Source organism: Egretta garzetta, unplaced genomic scaffold, assembly GCF_000687185.1.
Source record: "Egretta garzetta isolate BGI_Z169 unplaced genomic scaffold, ASM68718v1 scaffold228, whole genome shotgun sequence".
Taxonomy (NCBI): domain Eukaryota; kingdom Metazoa; phylum Chordata; class Aves; order Pelecaniformes; family Ardeidae; genus Egretta; species Egretta garzetta.
In genome coordinates, this window is record NW_009260758.1 from 3,790,518 (window position 1) to 3,806,857 (window position 16,340).

Consider the following 16,340-nt stretch of genomic DNA (forward strand, 5'->3'; position numbering starts at 1 on the left):
ATTTTAAAAAGTATCTTTGTACTCAAGGATTTTAAAATGCATTGCAAAAGCGTTTATCCATCTTGCTGATGGGTAAACTGAGGCACTCAGTGAGTAAACCCAACGTGCTCAGGAATATCTGGTAAAATCTGAGCAGGTGATCCAGCTTTGCATGGACCATTCCCTGCGCGGGATGCCAGTTGGGCCGAGGGGACGGTGTCACGGGCGCTTGGAGACCTTCCCTCCACTCGTGAGACCGCAGGACCACTGCTGCTCACCAAGTGGATTTTTTTGTTTGTGGTTGGGTTTTCTATTTTAATCATCTCCTTGGGGGGAAAATATGAGTGTAGTGAAGTGTCTTGCTTTGGTAGGATGGGATTTTTTCTTTGTTTGCTCCACACGCGCACTTAGGGTGTTGATGGTACTTTGTGTTTATGTTAAAGACAGCATGATGGAAGGAATGTGTGTTGCCTACATCAACTCGCTCACCCATATAAACATTTTCAGGAGGCAAGTCTGTATTTGTGTTTCTACGTTTTGAGATACTCAACTTTTCGATTATTAATGAGAAATTTTCACAGGTGGGAACAGCTGTCTCTGCTGCTCATTTTAACTTCAGTGGTACATTATCCAAATTTTTGAAAGCCAGGTAGCATAAAGCAAGACTGAGATAACCAGGAATGAAAGCAGTCCGGATTTCAGTCAGGGAGTAATTTGTGAAGAGAGCCAAAGTCCTCCTCAGCCCTCCATGTGTGGTGCCCTCAGCAGACCGCGTTGGTCTCCCACCAGCTAACGGTGGGCTGGTGTTACTGGGTTTCCTTGGAGCATGTTCAGTTCATATATGAGAAATGGGTTTAGAAAATGTTACCTGCCTTTTGCAGCACTGCCGAAAGAGATATTGTATGCACATTTTATGCAAACGTGTAATTTTCAGCAGTTTCCTTAAAAAGTACATTTTAAGATGGTTCATTTGCTATCGTGAAGACTCAGGGTAGAAATGAAGTCTGCTTGCAAAATACTGCCAAAATAAGGATCTGACTGCCAAACACCCAGAAAATTTATAAAACGGATAAATATGAAAAGAAGTTTAAAGTGTCAAATCCAAGATAACCCCTGCAGCAAAGCAGGATAAAAGCCTTTATTGTTGCTAATCTAAGAGCACATCGTATGTCAAAGGTCAGGTATTTTACATACAAGATGTATTGTTTTACATACTCTCAGGAAGGTGAGACCTGACCTATTATGATGGAGTAGTGTTATGTCCTTTACGGGGCGGAATCAGGAATGTCTTATACACATACCCCAGCAAAGTACGTAGGGCTTCCTATACAGCGCAAATGTACAAATTTGGGTCCCTGATCTTCTGGTACCGCGTTACAAGAACTGTGAAAAGCTTCTCACTCAAAACATAAAAAATAAATTTAAAATAAAATAAAATGCTAGTGAGCAACAGATAAAAGCAATATTCCTTTCATCTCAAGGTAACCTTTTTTTTTTTTTTTTTTTTCTGGCTAAAAATAATTGGGTTTCAATGGTAAAGCAGTAATGCCTCATTCTCATTGTGAAACCATTTTTCCTTCCAAAATAAATGGCAAATGAGTAAATTTTCTTTTGAAAGAACTTAATGAAGATTCTGATTTTTCCCAGAGGTTGGTATTTTACTGCTTCAGTAAAAGCCTCACCTACTGATGTAAATAGCATAACTTACCATTTGAAGAGTTTCAGGAACACCCCCAAAACTCCACATCATGCTGAATTTTACGAAATGGGGTTTCACGTAGCTCTGTCTTACACATCCACATGTCACTGACTTTCCGTTTCGTGTGATGTCATCTGTGTCACCAAACGATTGCATCTTTCTTTCTGTCTTTACTACATATTACTCTCCACCCCTGCAGCAGAAGATCAACATTTCACTGAAATTATGTTATCGTTTTAGTCTATTAAGGTATTTGGTCAACTGATGGGGAATTAATTCTGAATGCTGTTAGTGGTTTGAGTTAGTAACTTGATCTAAATTAATAAACAAATGTTTTTCTTTTCTCTTGTACCATATGTTGATCCCAATTACATGAACAGAAAGTGGCAGATTGTCATGTTTCTTAAAAGATTACATACTCTTTTGCATAAGAGAGAGTACACAAGATGCAGTAATATACAGGGTAAAAAAAAAAACCCCTACACGTGCTGTTTTCTCCCTCCTACTTTTTATAAAGATACACTTCAATTATTTCTCTTTTTAATGCCCACTGCTCTTCCCACCTTGGCATACTTGGTGTGCTCTTGGTAATGCTTAACGAGAAGATATCCCAAGACAGTAAACAACTTTTTGAATTGGAAAGTGCAGCTAGTTTTAAAATCTCATCTAGGAATGTGTCTCTTTGGAAAAGGATGAGAAAAAAAGAAAGGATCCAGAAGCTAAAATAGCAGTGGTTACAAATGGTCTTAAAATGCCTTAAGTGAGGAGAACCCATTCAGACAATAGTCAGATTTCTGAAACAAAGGACTGAACTCATTTATTATTCAAACTGAAAATAGATTGATAGACATCAAGATTAAGAAAGTTTATGCTAGAGAACAAAGAAATCTCATCTCCTTGGGGTTTTTTTCGTCTTTTTTTTTTTTTTTTTTTTTTATCAGAGTTATTTTTTCCTTTTAGGCATAGCACATGGTCAATCAAGACTATCACCAAAGACCAAGTTCGTGCTGAACTGAAGAGCCTCATGCTGGCTGGTACTGATAAGCGGCAGTCCTGTGACTTGATTGGTTTTATTAACTCTCTCTGAAAGTCATTCACCATTAAACGCCATTAGATTCATTTGTTGCTTTATTTATGTTTGTACTTGCAAATGTGGTGCCAATGAAAATGCTTTGGGTGTTGTTGCTGACTCTGACCCAGCAGTCACGTGTGTTACCTTCTTTCTCTGCAGGGTAAGAAGAGTGACCTTTTTGGGTGGCTGTAACTGAAGATTGCTTTACAGGAGCAACTGAAGAAGGTAAATACAAACGATATTTTGCACAGTTTCTGAAGCATGTCTGAAGGAAGGATCTGATCCTGAAAACCCCGGGAGCATGCCTTAGTTGCACAAGTAAAGGCTCTTCTGGCAATATGGATAAAGATTGCAGCGTAGGGCTTGGAGCTAAGCTTTTGGAGCCATGGCTGTGCCTTAAACGCGTGTTTTGCCTGGGAAGCCAATGGTTTAGGGTGCCCAGTTGCATTTTAGGAGCAAGGCCACAAAGATGCACTTTTTGGCTTTTGGCCATGTTCTGAGAAGGCTGTTTGGTAACCAGACAGAGCCTGTGTGCGAATGGGAAGACCCTGCTCTAGCTGGTCTTGGTGGCCACGTGGCCAAGTCCGTGGCCCAGCATCCACAGGTGCTGGGCTGGGAGCTGCAACGGCATAGCCCCTCAGCAAGGTCCCCTTGCCGGGGCAAGTCCCTGGGGAATGGTCAAGTCAGCTTCAGTGCTGCTTCACCCAGGCTGAGACGCTCCTGGATTTACAGCAGCACGTCAAGCAGAGCAGGAGAGCAGAATTTAGCTGTTAATTCAATTGCTTATTATCACTGCAAAAATTAAAACACATGCTTTTTAGTCTTTCGGAGCGTAGCGAAAAGGAAAGAAATATCACTCTCTGCAAAATGATTTTTATTTAAAGCAACGTGAAGGTCCCTTGCTTCTAAATTAACTCCTTGCCTCTCTTCTGGTCCAAAGTTTCAAGTTGGAAAGGAATATTAACATCACAAAAGTGGTGATTCACAAAATTAACTTGCAGAAGAGAAGAGTAGCGCAGATCAGTGTTTGGTACTGAAGGGTGTCATCTGACTGAGGTTCATATGGCTGCTTTATAATCACCTTCTTTCAGAAATTAATAGTCGGTTAAGCACCATAGCAACAAGCAACACTGATGTAAGCGTTGAGCAGTGGCTGCTGTTCGCTGTGATGTCAGTGCTCGTTAGTGCTGTTCTCTTGACCTTGTTTGAATATAAAATGGTGATTTCATTTTAAACTTAGAATTTTACAGAATGACTAAATGCATCAAAGTGAATTAGAGCTATTTTTATTTTTAATTTTATTAAAATGTACTTCAAGGGGAAAAAAAAATGTCCTTGTTCTCTTCTGTTTTAAATTAAAATAGATCTGAGGACGATGTGGGGTGGGTTTTTTTGGTTTTTTTTTTCATTTCTTTGTTGCCAAAAATACCTATTTAGCGAGGATGAAATTCATGAAGTTCAAGTGAACGTTGAAATCCTTGGCCATGCCAATGGTGTATGTCAGCTGTATGATATATGCCTCTCTTCAAGATTTGAATGTTACTAGGTTTTTTTTATGGTGGAGCCCATGAGGTATTAGATGCATTTGAGGTATTAGATGCATTTCAGCTATTGAAGAAGCAGCAGATCCTGCAGTTTAAGAAGATGGTGGTTCCTCACCCTGCAGTGGTATTCCTCCTTAGGGTTTTTGTGAAGAAGGGGAAAATTTTAAGTCCCAGGTGCATCAGAGGACCTCAGAATTTATGGGATTCTTGTGGGGCCATGGTTCGTGTGTGGCCATGATGCTATGTGACCTGGGAAAATTAGGCATTTTGGTTGTGATAAATGTGAAACGCCACCTTTAGACTAGCCTGAAGTTTGTAGGCCATGTCTCCAAAAGCAGGCGTATTCTGTATTGCTGCCATCCTGAGTATCTTAGGTTATTGAGTCTCACCCCACACCCCTGGGCAGAGCTGGTAAATAGGGTTCAGCCAAACTCTTGTCTTCTAGAAGATCAGGCTCAGTGGGAAGACCCTGAGGACTGGAGAAAACACCATGGATCAGCTGCGGCACATGCATGCAGGATGCATATTCAAGCATGTGTTTTCAAACTGCACAACAAAATTCACAACTTGATGAAAAATAAGTTGTTCTACGCGTCCTTTAATGTTAGGAGCTGTTTCTCTGAGAAGGTTTGGCTCTGTCCTGCTTCTGTTGCAGTGAGGGGTGCCATTTTCAATGAAAACCCATTTGCTGCAGGATCGGTCCGTAATCTTGCAATATATTTCATAAAATAAAGCCATAATGAATGATATGTGGTCCAAGAAACTGGATGTCAAATTTCAACTGGGTGAGAATTGAAACTGCCGAGATAATAAACCATGAGAACAGGAGATAGTAATGGAAATAGTGATAGAGTCCTAATTAGAGCAGTGCCACTGAAACAGGGAAGGTTAAGGGTTTGGTTGATTGAGTTTGAGCTCAATTGCTTGATAGCTTAATTTCAGGTGAAATCCCATCTTCTGAGTTAGCGGTTAAGCTGCTCAGTGCAGTTACAGAGCAGGACTCTCTACTCCTTGAGGAGCGGCCGCGTGGCCCCGGGCGTCCCAGCACTGCGTGCGAGCCTGGCCTCGGGCACGAGGAGTGGGATACAGGACAGAGCTCGTAAAAGAGATTTTTATACTGCGTCGTTTGTTTGCTTTCTTCTTTCCTGTGAGCTCCAAACAGCTCTGGAGGGAGGCAAATAACAGAATAGATATAGCAAGGGGCTTTGATGGTTAAACCTTCAGAATTAAGATGTTTACGTTCTCCTTTATTTAGCACTGTTAGGCATAATGCCTAATTATATGCCAGTTTTTCCTCAAAGTAAGAATTTGAATTGAAATGTTTGATTTGGGGAGAAGGGAGGGGAAGTGTATTTTTACAGAATTATGGACAATAGTGTTGGTTTTCCAGGAGCAGTCGTTTGTTTAAATGTATGTAAAAGCATTTTCAATAATCAAACGGCATTCAGTGAGCATTGTAAATCAGGGATAGCTTGCACGCTGAAAAATTGAAAAGTACAAAACATGCTACTAAAGTTGTGCATTATTGATAACAAAAGACACATGCAGACTTTTAAGATAGCAAAGATAGAATCCTTTAGAAGACAGGGGGGGAAAAAAATCAACACAAAGGATTTAGCAAAGTTGCACTTAGTTTAAAATTTCAAATCTTAATGCTTGTCAGAGTTAAATGCTGATTAAATATTGATAATAAAACAAGCTGCCTGCTGTAACTCAGAACCGAATTAGATGATCCACAGATGAATCTGTGGGTTTGAGCTTTAACTTTTTTATAGATGTATGTTTTCTCCTCCCTTCCCTTCAAGCCAGGATAAAGGTCAGAAGGACTTTTTCCTAAGCTCAATACAAAAAATGGATTGTGCAGTTTGTCTGTGTGGAAAACGGAGTGGTCCTGGGACAAAAAAAAAACAAAAACAAAAACAAAAAACCCCAAAAAACCCCAAAAACCAAACCCCACAACATTTTTTCCCAGTAGTCCCACCAGTGTGTTTCATCAGGATGAGACATAGCTCTCAAACTGGTTGGCATGTTGCTGTGCCGCATCTTCGCTGGCCATAGCAGGAGGAGCTCCAGGCAAAAGTCGAACCCTGAAACAAACTTTTCAGAGAAGTTTCTGCTTATGAAGGGCTCAACAGCGTGTGCAGTTTCTTCCCAACACTCTTCCTTGCTAGTGACTTTCCAGAAGCTGCGCTGGTGAGGTCCTTACTCCTGTTTTCTGTACCGTCTGGGTGGCAGTGACGCCTGCATGGCAGGCAGTGGAAAGTTAGTAGGGTGATGTTTTCCTTACTGAGTTTGGCACCTTGACTTTTCTTGCTTTTGACCTAATGGTCTTAAAGCATATTACAGAGCAGAAATAGCCATCGTTCCTAGAAGATGCGGTGTGCAGCGACTTCTGAATATGGGTCCTGTGACTTGGGTGCTTTCGTAAGAAAGTATGTAATGGAGCAGACAACCTGGTTCTTGGACATTTTCTCCGATGTTTTCTCTCCAACAGACCCAAATTACATAAAGCCATACTGGAAGCATTTTGCATGACTCCTTGTATCACCCCCAGCAGGAAATAGGGATCTGGGAGACCCCCACTGGTGCCTGCTGCTCACTCTCTGGTGGGGTGGTAGTCACGTAGCTGCAGCGATTAGAGTCTGTCAGGCCACATCTAAGACTGGATTTATTTACTTTTGGATTGTTGGGAGAGGTTGCAATATCCTACTTGTGAAGACCTTTGAGTTACTCAAATTGAAAGGTACGGTGCGGTGCAAAGTGTTTCTGTAATCTCTAGTAATACAAATCACAATATGACCTCCGTGTTTTGGGGTAAACCCTGAAAAGGTTGTGTGGATGCCTTTGGAAGAACAAACTGCTTGAAGACCTTACCTATTTGAATGAAAAATTTAGTCCAGAGGTGGGTGAAGCTGTGACTTTTCTGAAGCAATTGGGTCAAGAAGATGTAGAAAATAGATTAAGACATTTTGGAATAATTTAAAAAGTATCTGAGCAAATCTCATTAACATGGACCACTAGCATGCTGTACTGAAGACTTCAAAGATCTGTCAGAGGATTCTTTCTGTGCTATTGTCTGCCAGCATTAGCAATCTCAAGAGAACATGTTTCTTTTGTTTGCTTTTGGCCCATTTAGCTTTTCTTCTTTTTCTTCTTCTTCTCAGCGTTCCTTAATATATTATAAATCTTCAAGTGGGTTGGTAGAAAAATATGTTTCTCAGCTTTAAGATAGTCAGTAGCAGGTTTTGATCCTCTTATCTGACGCTTTTGGACCAGATCCTTCTGGTCTTCATGAAGACTGCTAAAGTGAGCAAGATTTGGCCTGTATTTTGCATAATCCTGCAGCGTTTCTTCCCTTAGTTTAGGTAGATGCTTGATACGATCTTCAGTAAAATGCAAGTGCTGATTTGTGTTACTTAACATGCATTCAAAGTACCATCATCTGTTTTGAATCTGTGGAGAACACAAAGCACGAGGCTGAGTGGTTCACGCACACCTCTAGATTTGGAAGCCACTAGCCTAATCTATGCCCACAGATCAGACACGGTTGCCTATATTGAAAACGGCCCAACATGTAAAGGTTGTAACTGCAGATTAAGCAGCCATAAAAGGGTGCACTGGTGTTGCTAGTTGCTAAAAAGTGCTGTGAGGTCCATTAAACCAAGCTGTCATCAGAGAAGGCCCAACCTTCCTCATCTAATGAGTTTCATGCAAAAATGGGGCAAGTGCTCATGGAGCTCAGGGCTGCTGCATCCCTGCTGCGGGCAGGTGTTTGAATTCCTCCCACCACCCTTCTGTGTATGAGGCCACTTAAGCTATGTGCATCTCAAGAGGGAAACATGACATCCCAGCACTGGTGTGTCTGCGAGGAGGGGGTTGGTTTGTTTTTGCAGCGATGGGTAGTGCTGTTGAAGCTGATTGGACTCATCATCCTGAACCATTTGGGAAAGGGCGCTGTAAAAGCTGTGTTCAGAAAGTTGGAGCCTGTTCTTGTGCCATTGGTAGTCCGTGAACAGCCTCTCCTCTCGTACTGGTTGTAGCTTTGCTATGGACTTGTGTTCTACCCGTGTGTGGCTGCATTCATCTTTTAACTTGGCCTAACTACAGGTACTCCAAGGAAACGGCTCATAATATGCCACGCAATGTATGTAACTCCAATGTCTACGTAATTTCTAGCCTGGTTCTTCAAGACCAAGGTGGATAATACGTCAGGGCATGCTGCATTTTATCATAGCTTGGGCGAGGAAAGAATTGGGAATAGCGTAGGTAGGAATGACATTGGTCCTCGTTACTCTAGAGCCCAGGCATGGGCTACAGGTCAGATAGCCTGAACTCATGCTCAGTCTCAAACATAAAAACAAATGTGATGGCAAGATCTGGTTTCAAAGTTTCCTTCTGAAGGAGGCAAATAATAAGTCTGAATGAGGAGTTGTGCTGAAAGTTGCCCTTGTGCAAGTGATGCTGTTGGGCCAGCGATGCAACGGTGCTTGCTAGTGCAAATAGGCTGATGAGCTTTAACGCGCATCACTGCTCTCCGTTAGCATCTCACAGCCATGCCTGCTTCTCAACACAAGGGCAAGAAGCACTTGTAGATTTGCAGGCTTGAAACCTGCCTTTAGAAAACTCATGTTGCAAAGACGGTGCACGCTCCTGTGTTATGAAATCTAGAGGTGTGAGAAAACTACACCAGAAATAGATTGTTATTGCATATTTCATATTTTATTTGGTCATCTCTAAGGTCACTGCCTGTTGCCTTCTACCGCACCAGAATATATCTTCCAGCATACTTAAGTTATTGTCCTACGGTGGTAGCAACCATATTTTAGAGAGGCAGTGTTACAAGACCAGTGATGTCAGTGGGCATTACAGAAGACCACCCTTTTTATTTGGTAGCTTTTTAACTAAAGCTGAGGCATTTTAAAAAAAAAAAAAAAAAAGTTTTTGGCCCTGATTGTCTGCCCGTATTTCTCATTGCAACATATGAAAGCATTTTTCACTGCTGCTAATGGCAGGAACTTTGGACGCCACCTCCGAGATGTTTAATTGCTAAGTGTTTCTCCCAGTGCAATCTGTGAATTTTAATTTGGGGCTCTCCTACCTCTGCTGGCTGTATACTTGCAGTGTGTTTTGCGTAATACTGCTGAATTGCCCCAAAGGGTCATTTCTGAGACTGAGCTCACTGTTTATTTTTTTAGTAGGGTAGCACAAACATTTGGACATTTGTAACTAAGACTCTGACGTCATTTCCATTGCAAACCATTAATATCAGTAGTTTATAATATGGCTTTTCAAAATAGATTTTTGTTGAAATATGATGTTCTCTTTCTATTTTGTTTAAAAATAAAAATAGAATTCTTGTTCCCCACTTTTTTTTAAAAAATAAAAAAAAAGATAAATCGGCATCTTTTGAGTAAAAGGTCTGCTTTCTTCTACTGTCATACCCTTTTGGTTATTTTTGATAGCCCCCGTGTTTATCCATATTAGATGTAATACAAATGTTTCATTTAATCCTCTGACGTGTTAAGGTTTAGTGGATCCCACTGATGGAAGGAAACGTCTGTGGAAGGGCACAGCATTTCCTGCTACTGGGGCACTTCCACCAATGGAACCGTGGTACGCAGTTGTGACATTAGGAATTGTCTGTAAAGATCTTGGAAATAGAAAGTGCTACATTTAAAAGCCAACAACAGCATAAATCAATAACATAGGCAATGAGACCATTTCCTTTTTGGAGGGGAGGGGGATTTCTTTAACCCCCTTTTAATTGGAAAAATGTCATGCAGTTATTTTTACAGTTTGTGTTTGCTTTATCACTGTCATCCTTCTCCATTTAAATTTCACTCCAATAATTGGGAAAGATAATTTTTATTGGGAAAATTTTGCTTTTAAAGCTTTACTGAATGCAAATTGAACATTGATAAAAAACTTATTATTGGAAAAGAACAGAAAAACCACTTCTGAAAATTTCTGAAGAAGTGCAAATTCTTTTGCATCTTTATTCTTCTTTAAGATCAAGGGGGGGGGGCGGGGGGGGGGGGGGGAAATGTGTGCTTTTATTGTTTGTTTCCTTTTGTTTTAAGGAGGGAGAGATGATTGCTTTTGGTGCTACTTGCTTAGAGCATTCAAAGCTCTGAGCTCAGTTTTGGAGAATGTTAAAATAAGCCCACAGGAGGTCTTGTAAAAGTTGTACGAAATTGTAAGCATGTCTGCTGAGTCAATTATATGAGACAAATTGCATGGGTAAGGCTGCAAGGTTCCAAAGTTGTTATTTACTCTCTCCTATCTTTAAAACAATTCATTTCTGCCTTTGATTTCACAGCAGATAAATACATGTTTTGGAGGGGGGAAAAAAAGATATTAATTAGACAAAATATTATTTAAAACTGAAAGAATTATCTGGATTTGTATTCATGTAGTTAAAAGAGTCTGGCCTGTCCTTCTTCTGAAAGTTGAATATAGTTTAAAAATGCAGACTTTAGCTTGTTAAATTTTCTCCTTAATGAGACTCGAGTGCATGAGGCAATATTTTTTTAGATAACTTGAATTTTAATATTGATGTTATTCTTTTAAAGTAATGACATCCCTTGAATCTCTGAGAGCATTCACGATTTTTTTCAGTTTATAAACCCTGTAATAAGTTTCAGAAAATTGCGTGAAGAATAGCGTGGATCCGACATGTGCACAGTGTAAATCCCACGTGTACAGTGTGTGCTCGCTCGTTCTCTCAAAGTCTGTGTAGTTAGCGTGTTGCAAGCTGCCGTGGGTCACTTGGTTTGAAATCCAGCCAGATCAGCCGTTGTATTTTCTAGATACTTGATAAGTATCTAGAAAAAAAAAAAAAGTCCAGTGAAGTCCTTTTTCGTCCTTTCCTGGCACAGTTTGGATGGAAAGCTTGGAGGAGGAGCTGGGTAAATAGCTGGGCTTTACTGGACCTGGCTGTGTTTGAAACTCATGCTAAACTCCTGGGGTGATTCCCAGCTGGGCAGGAGAAGGCAGTGTCGTGGTGCCACGCTACATCACCTGCATCCCAGTGTCACTTAGACTCCACCACCTAGGGAACCTGTCCTTGAAGTTGCCCTGCCAGAAGCTACTGGAGAGGAAGGCTTTTAGTTACGAGGGGTCTGAGGACCCTCAGCAAGTCTGAGACCACCATTCAGAAGAAACATCCATTCTTGCTCTCATATCTAGAGTGCAGGCGATGTTGGATTCGTACTAGACACTTCAGGATCCCCGACCATTGCTGGTGTGGAATGAAAGGTTCCTGCTGCAGAGGGTTTGTCGTGCACAGCTATCAGCAAACATGGTGGGCACTGTCTGCCGTGTCTTGTGCATTGCTGTGGCAGCGCACATCTCACTACTGCCTTGCAGATTTGGGCTGTCTCTGGTCCCGCAGGTGTTCAGTGTGGGCCATGAGATCTCTGTCCAGCCCACCCTAATCTCATCCACTCCTTACGCCAAAGGGGTAGATATATGTGCCTAGGTCTGTCCAACCTGGAAATCTGATGGACTGTTGTAGGGGAGCAAACTTTCTGGTGGGTATATGTTGCTTGGGAATATTGGCAGTTGGTAGGTTTTTGTTGAGATGTTTTTTGTTGAGATGGGTTTTTATACAACATTAGGAAAATTGTCCTTTTAGGTAAATCTGTGCTTTCCCAGCTCCTTCTCTCTGTTCCCTGCTGTCTTCTCTTGGCTAGCAGTGGCATTTTCCAGGCACCACCATACCAGCTGGTGGCATGCAGCAAGGGGAAGCCCTGAGCACTCCCTGTGCGCTCTAACATCATAAGGCCACGTACCCTCAGTTCCCCACTTGCGTCTCCTCTGCTGTGTCTCTGTCTTCCCTGTTAGCTTTTCCCTCTTAGCAAGAGTAGGGCTGTTACCTGGTATCTCGTAACATAGTTGGTATCTGCAGAGTGTAGACCCCAGGGTATCTCCACACGTGGCTGGGGCAGTAGCTGGTCTGTCCCAAGTCTTCTGTTTCCCTCCTGCTGTCATTCTTGGGGCAGCATGTAGTTGGCCAGGCATGAAGTCCCCCAAGAACAAGTGGGACCTTGTCCATCTGCAGAGAGGATCTGCCCCCAAAAGCAGAAGGAGTATGGAGTTAGGGGTCGTCTTCATGCTTGGCCCTAGTGCCTTCACAAAGCGTAATGGAGGGTGGGCCGCTGGTGATGCGGGAGGAGGTTGTGTGGGAACCTGTGATATGTAGGAGATGGCATCGTTGGGACAAGAAGTTCTTCCCCCAAGAGGAGGGGGGAGAAAAAGGTCCAAACAAGCTTTGTGGACGTTTGAGGAAACCTTCTCTTTAAAAACAACTGTAAAGAGACTTTCCCAGATTTTGTCCTCTGACATTGATATCCCGTCTGGTCACCGCCCATGAAGAGCGATCTGTGACATCATCTGGGTAAGACCTTAGTATATCTCTGTGGGAGAAGTAGAGTTTATCATAGTTTTATATTGGGTTTCCCTCAGCATGTAACTGGATGCATTAATAGTGACATGATCCCGGTGTGACCTGGACTTTAATGGGTTTGAACTTGGAACTGTTCAGACATTAAGAAAAAGTCCTCGCTCCCTGCATGTATTCAGCAGCTATGCAGAACCTGGAGCTGCAGAGGTTCAATGGCGGTGTATTTTCAACTTTCAGATGAAAAGGACTAAATAACTGCCAAAAAAGCTGGGGTATTTCTCTCCTGATGCAGATGCGTGACTGCCAGGACATGCATACATCAAAAAGACAACGTGCCTCTGAGCAGTTTAAAACCTACTGCTTTGTTTTGTTTTGCTCGAGGCAAACAAAATGTCAACCCCCTCAATCTTGGGAGAGGGTTTTTGCTGTTAACGTGTGCTTTGCGCAGAGCCTGAGCCCGCGAGTCAGGATTTGGGGTTCGTTTCCTACCTCTGCAGCTGACTCACTCCGTGGCATGGGTACTGTTTGTTCTGGACAAAGCTTTCTTGTTTTTTCTTGACTTTGTACGTTGCCAGCTGTGCATGATGTACCACCCAGAATATGTTCTTTAGCCTATGTCGAACCTTAACTGTGGCAACAAGGCTGTGATTTGATTTTCCTGTCTGCGACGAGAGCCAGATTTGCCCCGTGGCCCCCAGAGGGACGCTGCAGGTTAGGTTATCTGGCTGCTGTGTGTTCAGGCAGCTCAGAAAGGTACAAATTGTGCCTTTAAAACCAAACAAATCCCCAAACAACAACAAGAAAACAAACAAACTCTGCAAGGCCTGATTTTTCTGCTGTTTTGGAAAGTGTGTCCCATTCCTCTTATAGGATTGTTTAGGTTGGAAGAGACCTTTAAGATCATCAAGCCCAACCATTACCCTAACCCTGCCATCCCACCACTAAACCCTGGCCCTAAGCACCTTGTCTGCCCAGCTTTTGAATACCTCCAGGGATGGGGACTCAACCCCTTCCCTGGGCAGCCCATTCCAGTGCTTGACAACCCTTTTGGTGAAGAAATTTTTCCTAATGTCCAATCTAAACCTGCCCTGGTGCAACTTGAAGCCGTTGCCTCTTGTCCTATCGCCCAGCCATATACCTAGAGTGGCTTCTTTACCAAGTTTCCTCTTGAAAGGAGTTCCATTTACAAAGTTATCAACTACCTGCAAAGAGATGGGCATAAGGGAAGGCCTCATACCAGCTTGGCGTTAGGGTTCTGTGTGGAGCTCTGCAATAACGATGGAGAAGTTAGTCACCTGCCACCAGAGTCATTCCCATGGAATGATGATGGAGCAACCCGGAGAGCTGCTGAGAAGATTGACTGACCACCAGCTCAGGCCACGTTGCCCTTTCTTTTTGGTATTAAGAATTACTGTGCATTGAGTTTACTTATTAATTTGTTAGCAAGTTGTTGTGTTGTAACGTGTCCCCGTAACGTCAGCAGAGTCACCCTGCCTTACCCCACTCCCTCCTCCTGAAAGCCAGGGCAGACCTCTGCTTTGGGGTATCCCTCTCCAGCTCTTCCGTAGAGTCGCAACAGCATTACGTTTCTTGTATAATACTTTTTCTTTTACTAGGGATGTAAATCTTTGGTCTATAGATCTTTGGCTCAGCTTTTTCTTTAAAACATTAATGAGCGTTTTAGTTTGGGGGGGGGACAGAATGTACAAGTAACGATGACATTGTGTAAAAATGTAGCAGCTAAAGCATACGTTCTGTTGGTTTGCCTTGTCTTATAGGAACATCATTTTTGCACATCACTATTAACAATGCAAACACCCTGAAATGCTAATAGCACTAGTAAGCTTTTAATTCCGTGGAATTTATTGCTTGCTGTATTTCCATGAATTTATAACGCTTTGATTCTTAAGAGCCCCATTTAATCAGTTTTGCCTGGCACAGAACATAATAAACAACTTGCTGGTGCTAAAGTGCCACATGGGGGAGGCTGCTAACAAGAAAGTTAAATGCTTCTGCCACTAGCAGTTTCTTCGCTGTATTTTTCATGAGCTGTTACTACCAGTAATGTACTTTGCTAGCTTTAGAGCAGTGGTTAAACACAGTGACAAACCAAACAGCACTCCAGCGCTGTAAACACCCAAAGCAATACCATTTTTGTGCAGAGCTCCCGTTTAAACCAGGCTTGAGGCTCAGTATCATTTTATGGTGATCAGTGATTTTTTTTTTTTTTTTAAAGGCCTTGTTTTTCTTGATATCGTAATATAGCACTTTTAGGAATAACTAGTGAGTGGTATTGATCAAGAAAAAAGGGGGGGGGAGAGAGAGGAAAAGCAGTTGAAATACCTTAAAAAACAGTTCTTGTTTGTTTATGCTGCTTGACCATAAAAGTACAAAAAGACTGTCTTAGTAGAAAAATATGAGATTATCAAGTGCTTTAAAGCAGAAAATGTCATTTGAGTCTCAAAACTGCACCAACTTTATATAATTACCCTTTTAATTATCCCCAGTGGCCCATGAAATTTGTAAAATAGAGCATTGAGAGTTTGATTTACTTACATGTTGCACTTTAGTGTTATGCTCTTAATGAATATTGTTTAGTACTAATGTCAAGCAGAGATTGCTGAGTGCTATAGAGAGGTGCATGCTGCAAAGCTGGGTATTCAGAGGGGAGTTGTAGAAACTCTGCCTTAAATGAAGAGTATGTACGTATGTAAAGCAATATGCTATCATTTTTGTTGCCTGAATGGAAACTATATTGATTTTAACCTCTGCATACAAAGTAGTTTACTATATTTTCCTTATTTAACCATGCCGGAGAAATAACCATTTTTAGGGCATTTATTTGGTTTTGGGTCAGCGTCTTCCTTGTTAGGGAGAATAGTTGCATCCTTCCTCTAAAGGACCAGAACACAGAAGCAAGCTCTTTAATTTGCTCTTAGGACCTAACTGGTTTAGCCTAAGGTAATGGAAATAACAGTAATCAATATTTGATGTGGGGTTTCTGTGGGGTATCCAAATATCATTTATTGCTGAGAAATTGCTAGAATAAGCTTGGGGGAAATGTAATCCAAAGTGTGGTCTAAAAATCCAGCTAAATTAAGCAGCATCTTCAAAGGTGAATGGAAACATCAGTGAACAGTAACAGTAAAAAGAAATAAAGCAGAGTCTGAAGGGTTAGATAATAGGATGTAATAGCTGGTGACCTCTAAATTATTGGTACAAATCTGAGTGAGGTGGAGACTCAGTGGAAAGTATTTGCATTTGAAAATGGTCATAAAATGCTTTCAAGCGACGGTCTGGTCCTCAGGATCCATCTACTGACGAGCTGGGGAGATTTGATACCGTGGATGAATGACTCTTGGAAGGATGGGCTGCCTTCCTCTTTCCTCACATCCCACTTTTTCCTTTAACCTTTTGAATTTAGTGAGTGTTAAGAACAGCATACAAGTGCTGGTACAGGAGGTGGGACCAGTGTTACAACTACTTCAGCATCTCTCATAATGTGCATGACCAGATACCTCCAGAGAAAAGTGGAAAAAGCCTTCAAAATTTTCCTTCCTTCTCTTCTACTTTCCTTCCAAAATTTGCGTTGGTGTTTTCCTGCATTCGCTGCTGTAACAGTCGTGGTGTTCCTCTTCTCTA

At 41.9% G+C, this 16,340-nt stretch overlaps 1 protein-coding gene across 1 annotated transcript in view; it reads left to right on the top strand.

The window, feature by feature from the left end:
- FOXP1 (forkhead box P1) overlaps window positions 1-16,340 on the top strand; it is a 402,299-nt gene that overhangs the window by 161,129 nt on the left and 224,830 nt on the right. The window contains exon 3 of the mRNA XM_009645970.2: window positions 2,910-2,975. The gene's annotated coding sequence lies outside the window, so the exon portion shown is untranslated. The remainder of the gene's footprint in view (window positions 1-2,909; window positions 2,976-16,340) is intronic.